The sequence below is a fragment of the Phocoena sinus genome, chromosome 17 (assembly GCF_008692025.1).
Source record: "Phocoena sinus isolate mPhoSin1 chromosome 17, mPhoSin1.pri, whole genome shotgun sequence".
Lineage (NCBI taxonomy): Eukaryota > Metazoa > Chordata > Mammalia > Artiodactyla > Phocoenidae > Phocoena > Phocoena sinus.
This window is the reverse complement of record NC_045779.1, coordinates 45,377,750-45,390,336: the sequence shown is the minus strand read 5'-3', so window position 1 is coordinate 45,390,336 and position 12,587 is coordinate 45,377,750. Positions and strand designations below refer to the sequence as shown.

Here is a 12,587-nt window from a genome sequence, read left to right as displayed (position 1 = left end):
ACAAAAATATGTTCTCAGTGGCAACAACATTTATGCCCTCTCATTATAAAAGTCCAAATAATATGATCTCATTTTCAACATATCGTAACTTAATTTTTTTCATTTTTGAGACTGTTTAGTTTTTTAATACTTTACACTCTGCCTACTAATAATTATTAATAGGATGATACTGTTTAATTTATAATTTTACATGATGCTTATAAATTTGTATATTTTAGATGTATTAAATATCCATTTTCATTGATTTCTTTTTATGGGTTCTGAATCCTTTTCTTATAAAGTAGTAAATACAGGAATTCTGCTATTGTCATTTTGCTCCAGTTTTGTAATCACCACCCAGATTTTCAGGAACACAATTTTTTCTTTTCTTTTTCCTGATTGCTCCTTATAAGACCAAAATGTCCCAGAAATCCTAACATTTAGTCATTGGACCTGCATTTGCCAAGCTGCTGCTTGCGTCTGGAAATAAAGCACAAGTACCCTTTGCTAGACCCTGCGTCTGAATTGTGGGTTTGGATAATGTGTTCACTGTCTGTGCATCTCCATGGAGGTTAATACAAACCTATTAGCAGATTGAACCAGAGACCTTTGCAGTTTGTCTCAGATATGCAGCCACCTTAAAGAAAACAGGCAACTTGTGGAAATGAAGCTCATTAGCCCCCAAGTTGGCATGAAAAGAAAATATGTATTGCAATAATTTAGTTAAGAAACTCAAAGGAGAAATGATTTCTTGTGGCTCCTCCTCCCGTACCCTTCACCCTTTTCCTAGTCTTTTTCTGCCTGTATTTTTCTGCTCACTCACAACTAAGCCTTATGCTGCAGCTATTGGTTCTCTTATGCCAAGGGGTGCAAAGGGTTGTTATTCAGAATAGTGAAAACATAATCACTTGTAGCTATTGGTAAAATAACTCATGTAGCAAATAAAGGTCAAAGCTTGCTTGCTTCCTTCCTTTCTTCCTTGGAGATGTTTTCTTTGTAGGAATTAAATAAAGGGAACTTTTAAAAAAAATACAAGATAAGTTAGATTAAATAGAAGTAACCTTTCCTGCTTAGGAAGGAAGTATTAAGTGAAAGCCCAGAAGAAGAGCATTTGTCTTTGGCTGGAAGGTCACAGCATAAAGCATTCTTATCAGAGCTGAATCCAGGGGAATGTCTTGGAATTTGCCAATGTTGTTGGCCTGTGGTGATCATCAGATCTCTTCCTCCTGGTTTTAAAGGGATTTAGTCTTGCCTAATGATTTCATCTGATTTATTCACCATGTACCTTAATATATAAATCTGTTATTTTCACCTATTACTGAAATTCTGGGTTTTTTAATAGTACGATTGGAGCAACCATTCGATCTTTTTATCGAAAGACCTGAGTTTAATTTGAAGTAGTATATATTCTAAATAGTATCTCTGTACATTATATCTGTCTTCAGATTTTGTTTCTAGACCATCTTAACATCATTTTGCATCATGGTGATCAAATCGGAGCTGGATTTCCTTGTTTGGGAGTACCGAGGTAGCAATTCGTTGTTGTCACCTGGGTCTTCTTTTGGCATAAGACAGGCATTCAGCAACTCATTCATCATATCTCTTTATTTGGTACTGTCCTTGGGGTCCTGTGTCCCCAGTGATGCCCACACCACCTCCTCCCACACTGAGCTCTCTTTTTCCTGAGTTTCCTATCACACGTGTATTCTGTTCTTGGTCATTCCTGTCTTGTCTTATTTACCTATTCTTTGCTAGGGATAGTTCTTCTCCCCAAAGAGACTGTTAGCGCTTTGAGGGCAAGAATTCTGCCTCTTGTCTTTTGTGCCTTCACAAAGCTCAGGCTCCTCAGCACTTGATGACTACCTGTCACCATGCCCCATGTCTCCTACTCTTACACCTGATCAAAACAGTGTTTCCTCAGATCGAGACTTACGTACGCTCCATTTGGCTCGCCCTGTGCTGGGGACCACAGAAGTGGGGTCAGCCAAGCAAAACGATCACTCCTGACTTTGGGACCTCTCATCCTCCTCTCAGGACCACTTTGCTATTCCCAGATCCCAGGCTCCTTTCTAGGCATCTCTCCTGTGACTCATTCTCTGAGGCCCTGATGTCACTGAGGTCTCAGCTGAGTATGACACTACTAGGACAATCTTGTTCTAATAGAGAAATCCTGAAAACCAGAAAGACTTCAAGACCCAAAGTAATGTATCTCCAATGGTGAAATTCCAGACACTGTGATAAGCAACAGTGAAGATACTTTTAACCCATCCTTGTCTGGCCTCCCTTAAATAACACCACACAGGGAGATTCCTACTCTGCTTGCTTACAGGTGTACCTGCATAGGAACTGTTAAAAGAACGGAAATGTTGATTTCTGTCCTTATAGTGTAAATAACCTAGCAGGGCAGTTGGACCACACGTGCCTGTGGAGCAGACCAGTGTACTGTTTAAGAGTCTTTCTGATCACACAGTTCTGTCTTCTAATCTCAGTTTTTCTACTTGTCAGCTGTGTAGGCTTGCACAAGTGTCTAAAATTTTCTGGGGATCATTTCCTTCATTTATAACACCACAATAACAAAGGCCAAGGATGCCATGAAAACTCAACAAGTGAACGTATGGGCCGTTCTTGGCACATAGTAAATATTCATGACACGTGTGACCGCAATAATAATAACTAAAGCTAGGGAGGATTGTAAGTCCAAGCAAGGCAGTTTGGAGGTCTGAGGCTGAGAAGAGGTATACAGAGCAAGGCAAGGATGGAGGTGGAGGAGGATGGAGGATAGCTTCCTAGAAAGGACCTCCTCCCTTCATAGGAGAACATGAGTAGTGTCCAATATCTGTGCTTGCTTAGCCACTGGTACCTAATCCCCTGATTGGTTGGTCTGCACAGGCATTTTTGGCCTGGAAGCAGTCTGCTAGGGAGTGGAAAAAGTCTGAGTGGAACCCATGCACATTATCACTGTAGAGTGGAGGGATAAAGGTAGCTTCACACCTTTTCATAACTGTTTACTTCTAGGTCTCTTTCCTCCATTGGACTGTGTGGTCCTCAAACCCAGGTTCTGACAGTTCATCCCTGTTATCCCCAGGCCACTGTCTAGAGCACATGCTCAGTGCTTAATTATTGGTAGAAAGATTGAAAGGACAGAAGATGCTGGAGTTTTGCTGCACTACATCTTCTAACAACACAAGACTTAGTACAAGTATGAGAACATATTTTCCCTGCATGCAAGAACAAGATTCTGTCAAATGAAAGATGGAAACATTGTGGTTTGTGGTTCTTTCTCCAAAGCAACATTGTTTGTGGGGTCAGAGACCAAGAAAGATGTGACTTAGGAAAGCTGCAACAGCCTTAAAAATGCTGGTTGTGGTGCATGAAAGAAAAAGAAAAAACAAACAAACAAACAAAAACCTAAGCATATAAAACTGAAAGAGGGGTCCGTAAAATCAAGCTTGATGCTAAAAGGGATGAGTTGGCAGATTGGAACGGGTCACTGCAAATTCCTGCAGCCACCTAGCTTGTGATTTAACACTTCTCTGAGCTTTTGTTCCAGATATTTGAGGCTCAATTTATTCCCATCTTATCGTCCTTGTCAAAAGCAACTTTTTTTTTTTTTAAAGGCTGTATGTTTTCTTTCCATTCTTGTTTATACCTTACCATCCTGCTGTTGACAAGATTGGTCTCTCACACTCTGCCTGGGGTGTCTTCTATTTTTGTGTAGTTAAAATTGCCAGAGGATTCTTTCAGCGGCTCTATTTTGATGAATGGGGAAGCCATGCTGCCCTGTGGAATCCCAGCATGGCGTGGCAGCTCCCCCAATGAAAGAGGCACATGGCTGTTATGAACATGTGACCAACTGTGAAACTTTGCACATTCAAGTACTTTAAACACTTGAAAGTGCCTGTTGTACATCTCATTACAGAGATATAATACCAGGTGTGACCTCTCATGTGGGTTGATGCCTCCCTGGAAGTTGTTTGGAGTAACATGAAATGTGATTTCTTTCCAAAGTGGAGCACCTGCCATTTTCTCCCTGGCTCTGGGCTGGAAGTGATATCCTAATGCCTCCTGTCCCTCTCCTCAGCTCCTGTATCCTGTCCTCACTTTGGTCTGAGCCTTCTCTCCCATCTGAATGGTTTCCTCTGTGCCCTGTGTTCGGATGGTGTTCCTTCTGATCACAAAATCTTGGTGGCACCTGTGGCAAATGGGAACTGGACGCTGGAAATTGCTCTTTGCTTTCTTTTTTTTTTTAACTTTTTATTTTATAGAAAGTAAAAAAAGTTGATTAACAATGTTGTGTTAGTTTCAGGTGTACAACAAAGTGATTCAGTTATACATATACATGTATGTATGCTTTTTCAAATTCTTTTCCCAATTAGGTTGTTACAGAATATTGAGCAGAGTTCCCTGTGCCATACAGTAGGTCTTGTTTGTTATCCGTTTTAAATATAGCAGTGTGTACATGTCAATCCCAAACTCCCTAAGCATCCCTCCCCGCCTTCCCCCCGTCCCCCCGCCGCCTCCCCATAACCATAAGTAACCATAAGTTCGTTCTCTAAGGCTGTGAGACTGTTTCTGTTTTGTAAATAAGTTCATTTGTATCTTTTTTTTTTTTTTTTTTTTAGATTCTGTATATAAGTGGTATCATACAATATTTCTCTTTCTCTGTCTGGCTTACTTCACTCAGTATGACAATCTCCAGGTCCATCCATGTTACTGCAAACGGCATTATTTCATTCTTTTTAATGGCTGAGTAATATTCCATTGTATATATGTACCACATCTTCAGAAAGATTGGGGGGTTTGAGCAGAAGTTGCATTACAGTTGCTTTAATTACAATTACAATGAATCCTAGCACCAAGAGGATGACCCTTGGCAAAGGGGTGAAGCAGGCCAAGGTCGGCCTTGTCCTGAGCCTCATCATGCCTCCATCCTTCCAGGGGTTCGTAACACTCCCTCCACTCCCTTAACCCCCTGTTTACCTCAGGTCTTCCTTATCAGGGTAGATAGCACTCAATACTTCAGGATCCTTCCCTTATGTGCTAGTTTCCTTCTATCAGAATTTCTAGTCCCAGATATTATTCCTTTTGGGAACTCTCTATGATATGAACATGAGTGGTACTGGGTCAAAGATACCTATGCTGGGGGTGCTCCTCTAGGGTGGGAAGGATATGAAAAGCACAACTCACCAGGCCTTAGATGACCTAGGTTTATAATTGCAGTTTTGCCACTCATTAGCTGGTGACGTTGGGCTATGTTTCTTAACCTTTCTGAGTATGTCCTCATCCATATAATAGAATTGATAAGTCCATGCTAGCATGTCTTACACATGAGACTTTTACCTCCCAGGTTTATCATGAAGCTCAAATGAGATGAAGCGCTGGAACGCTCTTTATGCATGAGAGAGGTTCTGTGCAAATGTTAGAGAGAGAGGCAAAAAGGTGCCTTACCTATGTCCACAGTGTTAGCTTTTTGATAGGTAACGAGTTGTAGCAGGAAGCTTCCACATGGCTTTAATATTTTCTGTAATCCTCGTTTATTGAGCCTCCATTTCCTCATTCATACAAAAGAATGTATACAAAATCTCATTGGCTTGTCATGAGCAATGATGGTTAGAAAGTCCCTTACCCTAGTGTCACTTGGGACTTAGTGTGTATTTTATAAAACGTTAGTTTCCTTTTCACCTTAACATGTTCCTCAAGAAGTGACTCTAGACATTCAGGTACGAGAGTTTCCACACGCTTCAAATCTGTCTGTGTATGAGGCAGGTCCGGTAACCGAAATGGTATCAAAGCAGCCCAGAGGAATGATCTAGTCCAAAGGTAACATTAAAAAGGTGTACATCGTCCTCTGAAAGGCAGTGGGTGCTGATAACGCACCCATAGGGTGACATGGGGCTGGTTCTAAGGAATGGGGAGGGAGGTGACTAGGGCACTCGCTTTGTCACAAAATTAAAGAAGGCACCATAAAGCTCCATAAAATAACGTTTAATGCAATATTTTTTTTAAAAAATCAAAATGCAAAAATACCTATGACGAACAAAACATCAATTCAAAACAATGTTGACTTTCTAAAGTATTGCATTAATATATTTACTTTGATTACTGAGTTTTTTGGTGCCCCCCGTTAAAATTTGTGCCCAAAGAGAGTGAGCTCCTCACTCCATTGGCCTTGCCCTGCCCCCACCCTGGGGTGGTGTCCACAGGGCTTGGGGGGAAAGTCCCAGGGAGAGCTTCCAGTACCCACTCCTGATTTCCCCTCATCCACTTGGGGTCCTGAATTTGGTTTAATTATAACCTTGTGAAAAAAGAAAAGACCGTATCAAATGAAATTCTGGTATCCTTTCTAATCAAGTGACCACAATGAAAGATAGAGTTTGGAAAGAAAATATGAAGCCAGTTGTTGACCAGAAGCTTGATTTAGGTTGGGGGTTGGCAAACAATGACTCGCACACTGACTGCCTGTTTTTGTAGGTAAAGTTTTATTGGCACATAGGCCTGCTCATTTGTTTTTGTGTCATCTAGGCTGCCTTGGTGACACAACAGCAGAACTGAGTAGTTGCAGCAGAGACTGTATGGTCTGCAAAGCTGAAAATGTTTATTATCTAGCCTGTAGCAGACCCCTGATTTAGATTATCAAAGGACTTAGTTTTCTTTTTTTAATAAATTTATTTTATTTATTTATTTTTGGCTGTATTGGGTCTTCATTGCTGCGTGCGGGCTTTTCTCTAGTTGTGGCAAGCGGGGTCGACTCTTCATTGTGGTGTGAGGGCTTCTCATTGCGGTGGCTTCTCTTGTTGCAGAGCATGGGCTCTAGGTGCACGGGCTTCGGTAGTTGTGGCAGGTGGTCTCAGTAGTTGTGGCATACTTAACAGTGAAAAACTAAATCCTTTCCTCATAAGATCAGGAGCAGGCAAAGGATGCCCTCTTTCACAACTCCTATTCAACATAGAACTGGAAGTTCTACACAATGCAATAAAGTAAGAAGAGAAAATTAAAGGCAGATCAGAAAGGAAGAAAGAAAACTGTTCACCATTCATATTTTTCTTCTCTGGGAGGTGTCAGATCTGTTGCTCATTTTTCTCTTGTGTTGTCTTTTTCTTACTGATTTGTAACATTTCTTTATATAATCTGAATACCGGTCTTTTGCTGATTTCACAGGTTGCAAACTTGTCTCAGATATTGGCATGTCTTCTTTCTTTATTGTACCTTGTGATAAACAGAATAACTTAATAGTAGAGTAGGCAAATTTATCAATCTTTCCTTTTGTGATTAGCACTTTTGGACTTAGCTTTAAGAACTCTTCCCATTTGGAGGTCAGAAAGATGTTATCCTATATTTTCTTCTACAAGTTTTAACATTTTGCTTTTTCAGCTAAGTCCTTAATCCCTCTGGAATTGATCTTTAGGTATGGCTCCTCCTTGACTTTTGGCTCAGTAAATTATTCCAGCCTTTGTGAGAGCTCTGTTATCTTTCAGTTCCTACTTCCCTGCCATGCTGGTTCTGATGCTCTGTCTCTAAAAATTGTGTGGCCTTTTCTTTTCTTTTGGTATGCCTTATAATTTTTTTCTTGATAGCCAGACATGATGTACCGGGTAAAAGGAACTGCTGTAAATAGATCTTCAGGAATGTGGTAGCGAGTTTTCAGGGAAAAGAAGCGTTCTATGCATCCTACAATTAGGTCTCAGTCTTTTGGTGAGCCTGTGCCTTTGGACTGCCAAGTTCACAAGTATTTCTCAGTTTTTTTCTCCTCGCTTAGGTGGGACAGGATGGCTAGAGTGGGCTGCAGTTGAGCAGTTCCCTTCTCCTACAGTGGAAGCCTAGAGGAGTCTAGAGCTGAGTATTTCCCTTCCCCAGGTCAGTTAGGCTCTGAGGATATTCTAGCAGGTTAGGCTCTGGTTAACTAGTTTCCCCTGAGGGCAAGAACAGAGTGTTATGGCATATCAAAAAATGTTCATTTTCCCCTCCCCCTTCCAGAAGCCTGAGGGGATTTTTCTCTGGTATTTACTGTGGGCATCTGGTAGAGCTATGGGAAGTAAATCTCACAGTATTGTAAGGACCCCCCCGCAGTGACTGTGTTCCCCCTGGAGTGTTTAACTCTCAGAGTTGTCCCCAGGGAGACTCCAGCAGTTGGTCAGTTCACATTTTCCTGTCCTGGCACTGCTTCCAGCGGCGCTTTCTGTTGGCAAGTCTCTGCTCAGTTTCAGGCATAGGAACAGGAAGGGCAAAGAGCAAAAAGCAAATGCCAGAGCCCTTTAAAGAGCTTTTCCAGGAGCTCCTAGCACCTCCAGCTTACATCTCCAAGGCCCAAACTGTTCCACCCGCCCATCCTTAGCTGTAGTTTAAACAGGGCAGATTGCTGCCCTGAGCAAAATCAAGGTTCAGTTAGGACAGAGCGCAGACTGGGTGTTGGGTGGTTAACCAGCAGTGTCTGCCCCGCTCTCTAAGCTCCTGCCAGGGTTGCCTGTCCCCCTAGCAGGGTTGTTTGGATAACAAAATGGAAGATCACATGCAAGAGCATTTCATACATTATAAAATGTGTTTCATAAACAAAGCGGAAACATTCTGAACTGTTTTCTCAGAGAGCAAACCTACTGTTAATAGAAAGTCTTACTAAATGCAAAGACTTGGGTAATCAATATCTCTTAAACCTCAGCTCATTCTCTTTCAGACATCTTTGGATAGCCCAAGATCCAGTGTTTTCATAGATACACATCCTCGAACACCAGTCTTCAGATTCAGATTATTGCCGAACAGTGTTGTAGTGGACATTTGTTGATTTCCTCCAATACTCCTTTCCTCCTTTTCTCTTCCTCTTAGTAATCTGAATGCCTTTCCATGTGAATTTTCTCTGGAGTGTCCTTCCTCACCCTCTCCTCTAAGGATAAGGCTAGGTTAAAGTCATTCAGCAAAGTATCGTGACATTCAGTGATGGGCAGTCAGAGTGACTTCAGAGCTTGAGACTGGCAGCATGCTAACACTACACTCTAGGGAGATGGATGTGTGGTCTTAAACTGCTGAAGCTATTTTTTTGCACCATGAGGAAAGGCAGCCACAAGATGAAGTCAATCTACAGAGAATGCCATGCTAAGAGAATTGCAGAGAGTCAAATGATATACATAGTAAACCCCTGTTTTCCAGAAACCAACCCTACATCCAGGTTTTTCTTCCCCAGCTCAATGAACCAAAATATTTCCATGTCTTGTTATTTATTTGTTTAAGTGAGTTTGAGTTGGGTTTTCTGTTATTTGTAGCCAAAAGATTCCTGAATGATAGTTTCCACATCTATTCTAGGAAAAAATTATATATATTATTTTAATGTTTATTATTTTAAATAATGTATATATTTTATATAGTATATTACTTAGCGTATTATATGTTTGTGTTTATATATACACACATATGTATATACATATTCATAATATATATATATAAGTATATATTCTGAAATTTATAGTCCTTCCAGGATTAAGGCCATAAGGCCTGAATATTACTAAGAAAGCTTGTAATACATTTCCTGCATGGCATCTGTCTAAAGGATTTTAAACTTTGACATGCCAGGACCTGAGTCTTGCTCTTTTAGTGACTGTATTTATCACCCCTGCAGTACAAGATTTAGCCCTGAGTACTTGGAGGCAAAGACCAATTAGGCTGAGATATGTCAGTGTTCTTGTAGGTGTGTTTCCTGTTTCCTGTTTGCAAAGGCAACTACAGAAGAAATAAAAGTAACGGCCTTACATAAACCGCTTACTGAGCTGTCAAGTATTCAAGTAAGTTATTCATTAATTATGAGTGATTTCAGTCGCAGGGCCAGAGAACTGCGGGTGATAAAATCTGTCGTGATAACTGCAGAAGGCTCTGAGATCCGAGGCGCTGCGTGACTGCATATCGTGAGTTACTTTTTTAACCTCTCAAATGCCTGGGTTTTAAATTGTGTAAATTATGATTCAGAATGCAGAGATGTTGCATCCTAGTTAAGTTGTTGTGTGTTTATATGTTTTTGGCATTTGTTAAACAGAAAATGGTAATTTATATCTGCCATGAAAACTTTGTTGTGACGTATACATTTCCATTTTTAACTGTAGATGAATTTGTATGTTACCAAAAAGAAAACTATGCCGCCATTCTACTTTTGTAAAAATTCTTTTCTCTTCTGTGGTGCCTCTGATTAAATAGAAGGCTAAGGAAATTTACTTTAAAAAATGTAGGAGAAGTTATAAAGAAGTAAAAGCCTGACTTGCCTCCTGGAAAAAAAGGCAATAACTATGTGCCCCTCCTTACTTTCCAAATCTACTCATTTGGTATGGAAAATTGAAGAGGCTATTGTGCAGCAAGTAGATGGAATGTTTTCTAATTCAGAAAAGATTCTTTTGAAATTCTAGTGAGGGCAGCAGCACCCGCAGTAGTGAATTTACTGTTAAGATAGGAACATTATTACTTTCCTACTTTGTTGGTGTGGCTCTCAAAAGCCATCTCATTGAATGTTTAGGAAATTGGCTTTTCAGGAAGGGAAATATGCTGATTTATGAATTTCTTGGAAATTTTTCAAAATATGCTAATGGCTCCAGATGAGAGCCAGCCAAGATTTGTAGGTGAGATAATATCGCTTAAGCCCTGGTAATACTATTTGTGACTGTTTAAATAAGGCATGAATATTTACTTGGCTAAATAGTTTTATATGAGGAAAAAATGGCAAAAATATTAAAGTAAATGTGGGCCAGAACAAAGCTTTAGTTTGTATTTTGCTGATATTGCAGGGAAGGGAGATAAGTCAATATAAAATGAAACTTAAATGTACTTAGCTCTTTTTCATCCCATTTCCTTCATCCCCATTAAGTCTCTATGGTTTAATTATTAGGTGAGCAACATGGCTCATCTGGATGTAATGTGAAAGTGAAAGTGAAAAGTCTTTATTCCAAATTGGATAGGCCAGTTCTTTTAATGAGATCTATAGGAGAGTAATAAAATATTTGAAGTCAAGCTAACCAAAATCTTTTTTTTTTTTTCCCTCATGACATTGATAACTAAGCCTCAACCCCAATGCATTTCTCCTGGAGCCCAAGAAAGAATTGTGCATTTAAGTTGGCAGTGATCAGGCAGCTTGAGATATTTTGAAGTACTTATGGATCTCAACCCTAAACATGATGGTAGCCATTGCATTAGTTCCTTGGATCTTTCTGATATCGAACTAAAGGATGATAGAAAAATGTGCATTCTTGTCCCCAAAGACAGTAAAGCATGGCTATGATCCAACATAAGAACTCTTCCCCTTCACGTGAAGGTGTAGAGAATCAGTATATCTGCTGTTGGCTGGTTGTTTCTTCCCCTCCTCAAGCATCCAAGTTTCTCTTCTGTGTCTGTGATCTCAGGGACAGGTGATTCCTCACTGCAGATTCCCTTCTTGAGTGAGCCCCAAATATACTCTACTTGATCTCTGCTTTATGCAGAGCAAGTTTGTGCTGCAAATTTGAGGCATCTGCCAGACCCAAAGGAGGACGATTTGAATAAGAAATTGACGAAAAAGCTCTTGAGGCAGTGAAGGAGCCACTTCCTGCTCAGCTACTGTTGCCTCGAGAGAGGAATGGGCAAGGCAGAGATGAGGACGACCCCTTAAACAGAGACTAAACTGTCTAACTGGGGCTTTCCAAAGGAATGGCCTAAGTTAGCAAACGCTGCCCCAATTTCCTGGGCTTTCTGGAATTTTGTTCAAGAATTCCAGACACTCTTGTAAAAATTACTTAGTGACAGAGTTCCTGACAATAGATAGGAAAGATATATGTAAAGAAGCTATTTTAAAGTAAAGTATATGAATAGACTCTAGGTTTACAGTCATTTTTGATTTCCTTTTGTCTGGGTATCTCTCTTTAGCTCCCTTAGGCTAGAGTTATTTTGTCTGGATCCGCAAGAAATCCATACTCTTCCCCAACGCTTCCTATGTGACTAGCTTCTCAGTTACATGATATTACATGGAATTATATTTTTTCTACGGTTTTCTGCACTAAAGACCTCTTTCCTTGTTCTCTTAAAAAAATGCTATTTTAATCCTCTTAGCCTAGGAGCTTACTACTCTTTAATTTCAATGTCTCAGAAATCCTCCTCTATCAAAAAAACCTACTTTGTCAATAGCATACCTTTCGTTCAGGAGTAGTAATTGGGAGAGATTATCTCAGAGGCTGAGAACACAAGATACCAAATATCTAAAGGATAATTAAAGTATCCTTCCAGATGTTTTCAAGTAGAGACAAATACTGATCATTCAAATAATTGATTCCCTGACAACGATTTTTCACTCAGTCTCGTTCTCAACGCCAAAACAGCTAATAAATTCAATGGGAAAAAACCCTGCTCTTTTATTAGTTTGTAGAGAAAAGAAGAGAAAGAGAGTAGTTGACTTCTCAGCAATTTTGCAACAAGTTCTTTTAGTGTCATGTAGACTTAGGAGAATGCAGTTTGTAGTAGATAACTGATGATTCCAATTAACCAAAAAGTATTGATTAAGCACCTACTAACTTGAGCCCTAGTGGAGAATGATATAGTATAACATGGACTCATATATTTAATAATAGATCATGTTCCTAGAAACCTAATTCATTTACTCATTCAATAAATAC

At 40.0% G+C, this 12,587-nt stretch overlaps 1 protein-coding gene across 6 annotated transcripts in view; it reads left to right on the top strand.

The window, feature by feature from the left end:
• Positions 1-12,587, top strand: part of NCALD (neurocalcin delta) — a 439,862-nt gene that overhangs the window by 251,952 nt on the left and 175,323 nt on the right. For 3 of the 6 annotated variants that reach the window (XM_032610470.1, XM_032610471.1, XM_032610472.1), the window contains one exon: positions 9,779-9,866. The exons of 1 other annotated variant lie outside the window; for it this stretch is intronic. The gene's annotated coding sequence lies outside the window, so the exon portion shown is untranslated. 2 more of the 6 variants (XM_032610477.1, XM_032610473.1) reach the window with 2 other exon arrangements.